Genomic DNA, 9,601 nt, shown 5'->3' on the forward strand with positions numbered 1-9,601 from the left:
CCCCTATAAGTATTAAACAAAAATGCCATTAAAGATGTGGCTCCACACTACCTGTTATAACTGGTAGATCTTTGCCCCAAAGTAGAGCAGATATTTAGTTTGTAGATGCATGTTATTTTTTATTTATTTTAACTGTATGTTAGTTCTGTGTTAAACTGTTTTGTTTCTAGGTTTTTGTTAGTTTCATGGACATTGCTGGTACTGTTTATAATGGTTGACATGGTATTTGGGTTATTAATTTCCTTTTGTAAACATGGTAATTCTTTGATTTAACCTTTATTTGACTACATGACCTTAGTAAACAGGACATCTGGACATCTTACACATGGTGTGTGGGCTTTTGGTTTGACATTGGTCTGAGCATCTCTTGTTTGTATCACAAACATTATCCTGACAGGACTGTAGACCTCTTTCTCCTCCCTGTTTATAATGCAGTTGGCAGTCTTATACTGTATACTACCATTTTATAAGATTTTATAGTGAAGCTAGTATTTTTGGCCAAAATTAACGTGTGTGCGAAAACACAAAAAGGTTTTTCTATTATAGTTTTTCTCTGTGTCATTTCCACTCTAGGTTTTGTCTAAAAATACTGATCATGACCAAATGCTGACCAAAAAATTGGCCTTAAAGTAATGTTCAGTTTTGTTACAATTAAAGGCCATCTGCGGCCAAAAACAACGTATCCCCTATCTGCAGATTAGGGGATAAGTGTTCGATCGCGGGGGTACGAACGCCGCGGCTCTCCCATGCAGGAGGCGTGCTGGCTGCAGCATGATGTTGCGGCCAACATGCCTCCTCCATGCAGTTCTATGGGAGAAGCGGGGAGGCAGCGTTCATGTCTCCCCGCCTCTCCCATAGAACTGTATGAGGAGGGGGCATGGAGGGGGCGTACTGTCAACCTCTCAATGAGCGCTAATGCGGGGGCCCCGTTCAGGAGATTGCGGGGGGTTCCAGCGGTCAGGCCCCCCGCGATCAAACACTTAAGTGTTAGAACGCTGCAGTTGTCCTTTAATGACTTTGTGATCATTTCAATGCACCACGGTACAAGCCTGTGAGAAAATATAGATTTAGAGTACATCATAAAATGTCCAGCTACATTTGTTTAACTATATGAACTTTAATGGATTCTTAAGAATATGAACCAACGACTAATTTATTTTATTGATGTGCATACTTTGAAGTGTATTTAGAGCATAACAAAGTTTGCCACAACTCAACAATGGAAGCTGCAAAGGTTGCAATTGCACCAGGGCCGAGGGAATCCAATGGTCCCTTTGTCACATAAAGGTGCAGCAGCACCCCAGCAAAGCTTCTGCTGCTTCTATACTAAATTGATTGTAGTCTGGTTTTGGCATCGACACAATGGGACATAGTGTAAATTTTGTATTTTTGCACATTGTAATAGTTAGAACCAGCTAAAGAATGTATACCACAGAGAACAAGTTTTATTCCCCAACCTCAATACCACAGGACCCGCTTCACAAATCCTAACCTTGGAGCGCACAGGGTTATCTCATGAACTCCTGCGGAGTAAGTACTCTGCTGAATCTTCTGGTCTTTACTATAGGGATTTAAGCAACCCTACTGCCTCCAAGAAGGCATGGCATTCTAGTGAGAGGTAGTCTAGAGAGCCTCTTTGTTTTGCCAAGTACCTACAAGCGCTTCTGGTCAAGCGCCTCTGGTCAAGACCAGTACTCGTGGCTTCCATGTCACTTCTCCATTCAAGCCTGCATCCTGCTGTAGGAGACTGCAGCTCAACCTTTGCATGCACTAATTACTGCACAATTTTCTATTCACATATTTTTCTATTCAAGTATTTTTACAACTGTTTTTCTAACAAAAGCTAGAGACTGCTTAACTAATATCCCCATATGCACCTTCCTGCACTACCTCCTTACATGTACCATTGCTTTAATGTGACTAAGATAGTGTTTTCACCAAAGCCTGTAAAACATTTCTTCTGCCAAGTTCATTCAAGTAAACTGTTTAACTGTTAAACACATTAAGACAATAGCAAAAGAGCAGATAGATACATATAGGTTTTTTTTTTAACTAATCAACCCCTATACAGACAGGGAATGTGGATGTGATAGAGGGTAGCCAACTCTGGATTCTCTCTTATAGCTAGAGCTAATGTAAAGGACTTTGATGTACTATGCACCACATGGCCATGTATGCTATGTTAGCCATTTATTTAAATCCTGTTTGCAGTTGGAAAAAATAAAGGACCACAAATACCAAAAACGTTACTGACCTTACCAATCCCGATTAACTGATGTTTAGACACTCAGTGGGTCTCTGTTGATCACATTTTCCTGGTCCTATCACAACACACAGGAAATGACCATGCAGTAGTGGCCCCAAAGGTGACCTACATCAGCCGGTGATTGTGTCAAGATGGAACCAGAAAAAGGAGATCAGCGAAAAACTCAGTGAGTGTCAAAACACCATCGGGAGATGGGGAGTAATGATTTCTTTTTTAACTTAGTCTGATCCTGTAACAAAACAATACGCTGGGCAACCACTTGAAGCACAGAAAGATGTCTATAATGTTGGAACGCTTACTGAATCATACAGTAAATCACATAAGAGAGTACACCCCTCACAAAAGAAAATGCATTCATTTATTCATTATATGTTTTCATGTGACACCAGTAAAAACATGAGACTATTGCTACAATGTGAAGTAGTGAGTGCACAGTCTGTATAAAAGTGTTTAACCCCTTAAGGACTCAGCCCTTTTTCACCTTAAGGACTCATCCCTTTTTTTGCAATTCTGACCACTGTCACTTTATGCATTAATAACTCTGGGATGCTTTTACCATTTATTCTGATTCCGAGATTGTTTTTTTGTGACATATTCTACTTTAACATAGTGGTAAATGTTTGGCGTTACTTGCATCTTTTCTTGGTGAAAAATCCTAAAATGTAATGAAAATGTAGCTTTTTTCTAACTTTGAAACTCTATGCTTGTAAGGAAAATGGACATTCCAAATAAATTTTATATTGATTCTCAAATACAATATGTCTACTTTATGTTGACATGTTTTAACTTTTTGATGACATTAGAGGGCTTCAAAGTATAGCAGCAATTTTCAAAATTTTCATAAAAATTCAAAGTATTCAAAATGACATTCAGAAAGTTTGTTAACCCTTTAGGTGTTTCACAAGAATAGCAGCAAAGTGGAGGAGAAAAATAAAAATCTGCATTTTTTACAATAACATGTTCTTGTAGCCCCATTTTTTTTTTCATTTTTATAAGTAGTAAATGGAGAAAAAGCCCCCCAAAATTTGTAGCACAATTTCTCTTGTGTATGGAAATGCCTCATATGTTGACATAAGGTGCTCTGCGGGCTCACAACATGGCTCAAGAGGGAAAGAGCAACTGTGGGATTTTTGAAAAAATTTTTTTGCTGTCATGGTTTTTGGGGTCCATGTTGCATTTAGGAAGCCCCAATGGTGCCAGAAGAGCAAAATAACCCAGTTTGGAAACTACACCCCTTAAGGAACGTAACAAGGGGTATAGTGAACCTTAATACCTCACTGGTGTTTGACGAGTTTGCGTTGAAGTTTGATATGAAAATGGAAAATTAGATTTTTAACACTAAAATGATGGTGTTACCCAAAATTTTTCTTTTTCACAAGGGGTAAAAGGTGAAAATGGACCCAAAAATTTGAAGCCCAATTTCTCCCGATTAAGAAAATGCCCCATATGTGGATAAATGCTCTGCTGGCGCACTACAGGTCTCAGAACAGAAGGAGCGCCATTGAACTTTTGGAGACCGATTTTTGATTAAATTGAAGTTGGGTGCGATGTGCATTTACAAACCTCCCATAGTGCCAGAACAGCAGAAACCCCCCACATGTTACCCCATTTTGGAAACTACACCCCTCACAGAATTTAATAAGGGGTGCAGTGAGCATTTACACCCCACTGACGTTTGACATATCTTTGGAACAGTGGGCTGTGCAAATAAAAAATTACATTTTTCATTTTCACGGACCACTGTTCAAAAAATCTGTCAGAAACCTGTGGGGTGTAAATGCTCACTGTACCCCTTATTACATTATTTGAGGGGTGTAGTTTCCAAAATAGGGTCACATGTGGGGGGGTCCACTGTTCTGGCACCACGGGGGGTTTTGTAAACGCACAAGGCCTTCAATTCCAGACACATTCTCTCTCTAAAAGCCCAATGGCGATCCTTCTCTTCTGAGCATTGTAGTTCGCCCGCAGAGCATTTTACATCCACATATGGGCCATTCCCATACTCCGAAGAAATGGGGTTACAAATTTTTTTTTCTTCCTATTACCCCTTGTGAAAATTAAAATTTGGAATATCACCAGCATTTTAGTGAAAAAAATTTAAAAAATGTATTTTCACGTCCAATTTAATGAAAATTTGTCAAACACCTGTGGGGTGTTAAGGCTCACTATATCCCTTGTTACGTTCCGTGAGTGGTGTAGTTTCCAAAATGGGGTCACATGTATTTTTTTTTTTTTTTTGCTTTTATGTCAGAACTGCTGTAACAATCAGCCACCCCTGTGCAAATCACCTCAAATGTACATGGTGCTCTCACTCCTAAGCCTTGTTGTGCGTCCGCAGAGCATTTTACGTCCACATATGTCTTTTTTTCCTTTTACTTCTTGTGAAAATGTAAATTAAAGGGCAAAACCAGCATGTTAGTGTAAATTTTTTTATATTTTTACAATAACATCCTGGAGTAGACCCCAACTTTATCTTTTCATTAGGGTTAAAAAGAGAAAAAGCCCCCCAAAATGTGTTAGGCAATTTCTCCCGAGTATTGAAATACCCAATATGTGGCACTAAACTGTAGCCTTGAAATACAACAGGGCTCCGAAGTGAGAGAGCGCCATGCGCATTTGAGGCCTAAATAAGGGATTTGCATAGGAACTGACCCAGATGCAAAAATTACATTTGCCTCCAATACCAAAATTACCCTGCAGCAGTGTTTCCCAAACAGGGTGCCTCCAGCTGTTGCAAAACTCCCTGCCTGGATGGTCAATGGCTGTCCGGCAACACTGGGAGTTGTTGTTTTGCAACAGCCAGAGGCTCTGTTTTAGAAACCGTGCCATACCAGAGGTTTCTAATTTTTATTGGGGGGGAGGGGGGGTAACTGTGTAGGGGCATATATATATAAATATATATATATATATATATGTAGTGTTTAACCCTATATCTTGTGTAGGTGTAGTGTTTTTAGGGTACAATCACACAGGAGGGTTCACAGCTAGTTTCCCGCTGGGAGTTTGAGCTGCAGCAAAAAATTTGCTGCCTCCAGCTGTTGCATAACTGCAACCCCCAGCATGCATGGACAGCTAAAGGGCATGCTGGGAGTTGTAGTTTTGCAACAGCTGGAGGTTTGCCCCCCCATGTGAATGTACATACACACAGTTGGGTTTACAGTGAGTTTCTTGCTGCAGGAATCTGTGCAGTGAGGACAAGCAGTGCTCTGTACACAGAGGATAAGCAGGGTTCTGTACACCGAGGACAAGCAGGGCTCTGTACACTGAGGACAAGCAGGGCTCTGTGCACTGAGGACAAGCAGGGCTCTGTACACTGAGGACAAGCAGGGTTCTGTACACTGAGGACAAGCAGGGCTCTGTACACTGAGGACAAGCAGGGCTCTGTACACTGAGGACAAGCAGGGCTCTGTACACTGAGAACAAGCAGGGCTCTGTACACTGAGGACAAGCAGGGCTCTGTGCACTGAGGACAAGCAGGGCCCTTTACACTGAGTACAAGAAGGGCTCTGTTCATTGAGGATATGCAGAGCTCTGTACACTGAGGACAAGCAGGGCTCTGTACACTGAGGACAAGCAGGGCTCTGTACACTGATGACAAGCAGGGCTCTGTACACTGAGGACAAGCAGGACTCTGTACACTGAGGACAAGCAGGGCTCTGTACACTGAGGACAAGCAGGGCTCTGTACACTGAGGACAAGCAGGGATCTGTACAGTAAGGACAAGCAGGGCTCTATGCACTGAGGACAAGCAGGGCTCTGTGCACTGAGGACAAGCAGGGCTCTGTGCACTGAGGACAAGCAGGGCTCTGTGCACTGAGGCTCTGAAATTTTCCTGGCTCACACATGAGGATGATTGACAAACCAGGAGCCTGCACAGTGCCCTGCTTGTCCTGTCCTCACTTCCTTTATTTGGACTCCTCACGGGCAATAGCTGCAGGGACAGCACTTTTTACCCATAAATATACACATTTTTTAACCAATGTATATTACAAATATACATATAATTGTATTATCTACATTATATAAAAAAAAATTGTTGACGTATACTTTAACCCCTAAAGGACCAAGGACGTACCAGTACGTCCTTGGTCCTGCTCCGGTGATATAACGCGGGGTTACACGGTAACCCCGCATCATATCACGGCGAGCCCGGCGTCATAGTGAAGCCGGGAATCGCCGCTAATAGCGCCCGGCGCCGATCGCGGCGCCGCACGTTATTAACCATTTAGCCGCACGCTCAAAAGGTGAGCCGCGCGGCTAAAAGTGAAAGTAAAAGTGCCCGGCTAGCTCAGGGAGCTGTTCAGGATCACTGCGATGAAATCGCGGCATCCCGAACAGCTATACTTCAGGAGCAAGGTCTCTTACCTTGCTTCCTGAAGTCCGATCACCGATTGAATGATTCAAGCCTGAAATCCAGGCTTCATCATTCAATCGCCGAAAACACTGATTGATGCATTCCTAGGGAGATGCATCAATCACTGTTAAAGATCAGTAAATGCAATGTTATAGCCCCCCCTAGGGGCTATAATATGGCATAAGAAAAGTGTTCAAAAAAAACACTAACCCTTTCAATGATCCCTTCCCCTAATAAAAGTTTGAATCACCCGGCATTTCCAAGAATAAAAAAAAAAACTGTGTAAATAAAAATAAACATATGTGGTATCGCCGCGTGAGGAAATTTCGGTATTATAAAAAATACTGCTTTTTAAACCGCACGTTCAATGGCGTACGCGCAAAAAAATTCCAAATTTCAAAATAGCGTATTTTTGGTCACTTTTTATATCATGAAAAGATTAATAAAAAGCGATCATAAAGTCAGATCAATGCAAAAATGGTACCGACAAAAACTTCAGATCACGGCGCAAAAAATGAGCTCTCATAGCCCCCTGAACATGGAAAAATAAAAAAGTTATAGGGCTCAGAATATTACAATTTTAAACGTATACATTTTCCTGCATGTAGTTATGATTGTTTTTTCAGTAGTAATACAAAATCAAACCTATACAAGTATGGTATCTTTTTAACCGTATGGACCTAAAGAATAAAGATAAGGTGTAATTTTTACCGAAAAATGTACTACGTAGAAACAGAAGCCCCTAAAAGTTACAAAATGGCTTTTTTTTTTCAATTTTGTCGCACAATGATTTTTTTTCCGCTTCGCCTTAGATTTTTGGGTAAAATGACTGATTTCATTACAAATTAGAATTGGTGGCGCAAAAAATAAGCCATCATATAGAATTTTAGGTGAAAATTTTATAGAGTTAGGATTTTTTAAAGTGAAGGAGGAAAAATTGAAAATGAAAAAACGGAAAAAGCCCCAGTCCTTAAGGGGTTAAACACTGTAATACAGTCTGTGCACTCACTACTTTGCATTGTAGCAGAGTGTTATTTCTTCAGTGTCTTCACATGAAAAGATATAATAACATTTTTACAGAAATGGGAGGGATGTACTCACTGTGAGATACAGTATACTTCATAGCACAAGTATACAGTTCTTTCTTCCAACACCTGATACAGAACATGAGATGATGACTGGTTATAATGACAGATTCGAGGTGTCACACACCCTGAGTGCTGAGTGCAAGAATGTAGGGGGAGAAATCCAGCACTTAGCCAGGCCATCGTGTAATCACCAAGAGTCTCCTAACTGTAAATCTTCTGACATCATCTATAGAACAATCCCATTGCCTCTGTAGCAGCACCTGTTTTCATGTGTTCTGTATCGCTAAGGCTTTTAACACTTTTAATGCTGTATTATCTACAAAAAGATTGACATTGATACTACAAACCCTAAGCCTGAAGCCTGCCATTCTGTATAATATATCTATATATATATATATATATATATATATATATATATATATAGATGCAAATCATAAAATGTTGCAGTATCTTGTAATACCTTTTTTATTGGACTAACAGCATTTTGTAGAGACAAGCTTTTGGGATTCCTCCCTTTATCAAGTCCAAAGCAAATCCAGAGGAATCCCGAAAGCTTGTCTCTACAAAATGCTGTTAGTCCAATAAAAAAGGTATTACAAGATACTGCAACATTTTATGATTTGCATCTGCATCACTGGACTAATACGGCTACTCAAATTTATTATATATATATATATATATATATATATATGTATATATATATATATATATATAAAAATATATATATATATATATGTGTGTGCGTATATATATATATATATATACATATACACACACACACAATAGGCATCCAAATCATGCTGTACATAGTGCTTCATTGGGTGGCTTCTACATGAACATCTTTTAAGATGATACAGGTTAAAGAGGACCTGTAGCCAACCCCCCAAAAATGAGATGTTACAATCTCTAAATAGCTTATGGTGCCCTAATCCAAGTATGGACTGGAATTTTCCCAGGAGGCTGCCCATCCTGTGGGCCAGCAGTGGACGATCCAACATCTGTACCTAAAGTTTGGTCATCCAATGTCAAATGTTACTTCCTGCAGACTGGCTCAAAATGGGACACCTGGCGGTTTTGTGTCCAGGCCCCCAGAATAAGGTGTGATGTGCTGAAACGCGCTTTGGAGGGGTGCTGTTCCGATCTCTGCACTCATTATTTGGACCTTACCTTAGTCTGTATGGTTTATATTTGCTTTTGTATATGACTTGTGGCATAAGCATTTTGGAACTTAGCACTTTTTTGCATTGTCCCCATTACCTGGATTGTACATTTTCTTTGTGTAATATACCATATTTTTCGCCCTATAGGACGCACCGGCATATAAGACACACCCAATTTTAAAGGTGCAAAATCTAGAAAAAAAAGATTCTGCACCCAACAGTGATCTTCAACCTGCGGACCTCCAGATGTTGCAAAAGTACAACTCCCAGCATGCCCGGACAGCCAACGGCTGTCCGGGCATGCTGGGAGTTGTAGTTTTGCAACATCTGGAGGTCCGCAGGTTGAAGACCACTGGATAGGAGGTAATTCTCACGTGTCCCCTCTGCCCTGGATGTCGCTCCATCACTGTCGCCGCGTCCCCGACGCTCCGGACGTCTTCTTCCCCGGGATCCACGCTCTCCATCAAGTCGCTGTCATCACGTCGTTACGCACGCCTCTCCTATTGGATGACGGGACAGCGTGCGCAACGACGTGATGACGTTGAAGGAGAGCGCCGGCCATGCAGGGGATCCCGGCACGGAGCAGACACCGAGGCAGGTAAGGTCCCTCCCGGTGTCCTGTAAGCTGTTCGGGACGCCGCAATTTCACCACTGCGGTCCCGAACAGCCCAACGGAGCAGCCGGGTTAGTGTCACTTTTCCGTCAGACGCGCGGTCAGCTTTGATCACCGCGT

The sequence above is a fragment of the Hyla sarda genome, chromosome 2 (assembly GCF_029499605.1).
Source record: "Hyla sarda isolate aHylSar1 chromosome 2, aHylSar1.hap1, whole genome shotgun sequence".
Taxonomy (NCBI): Eukaryota; Metazoa; Chordata; class Amphibia; order Anura; family Hylidae; genus Hyla; species Hyla sarda.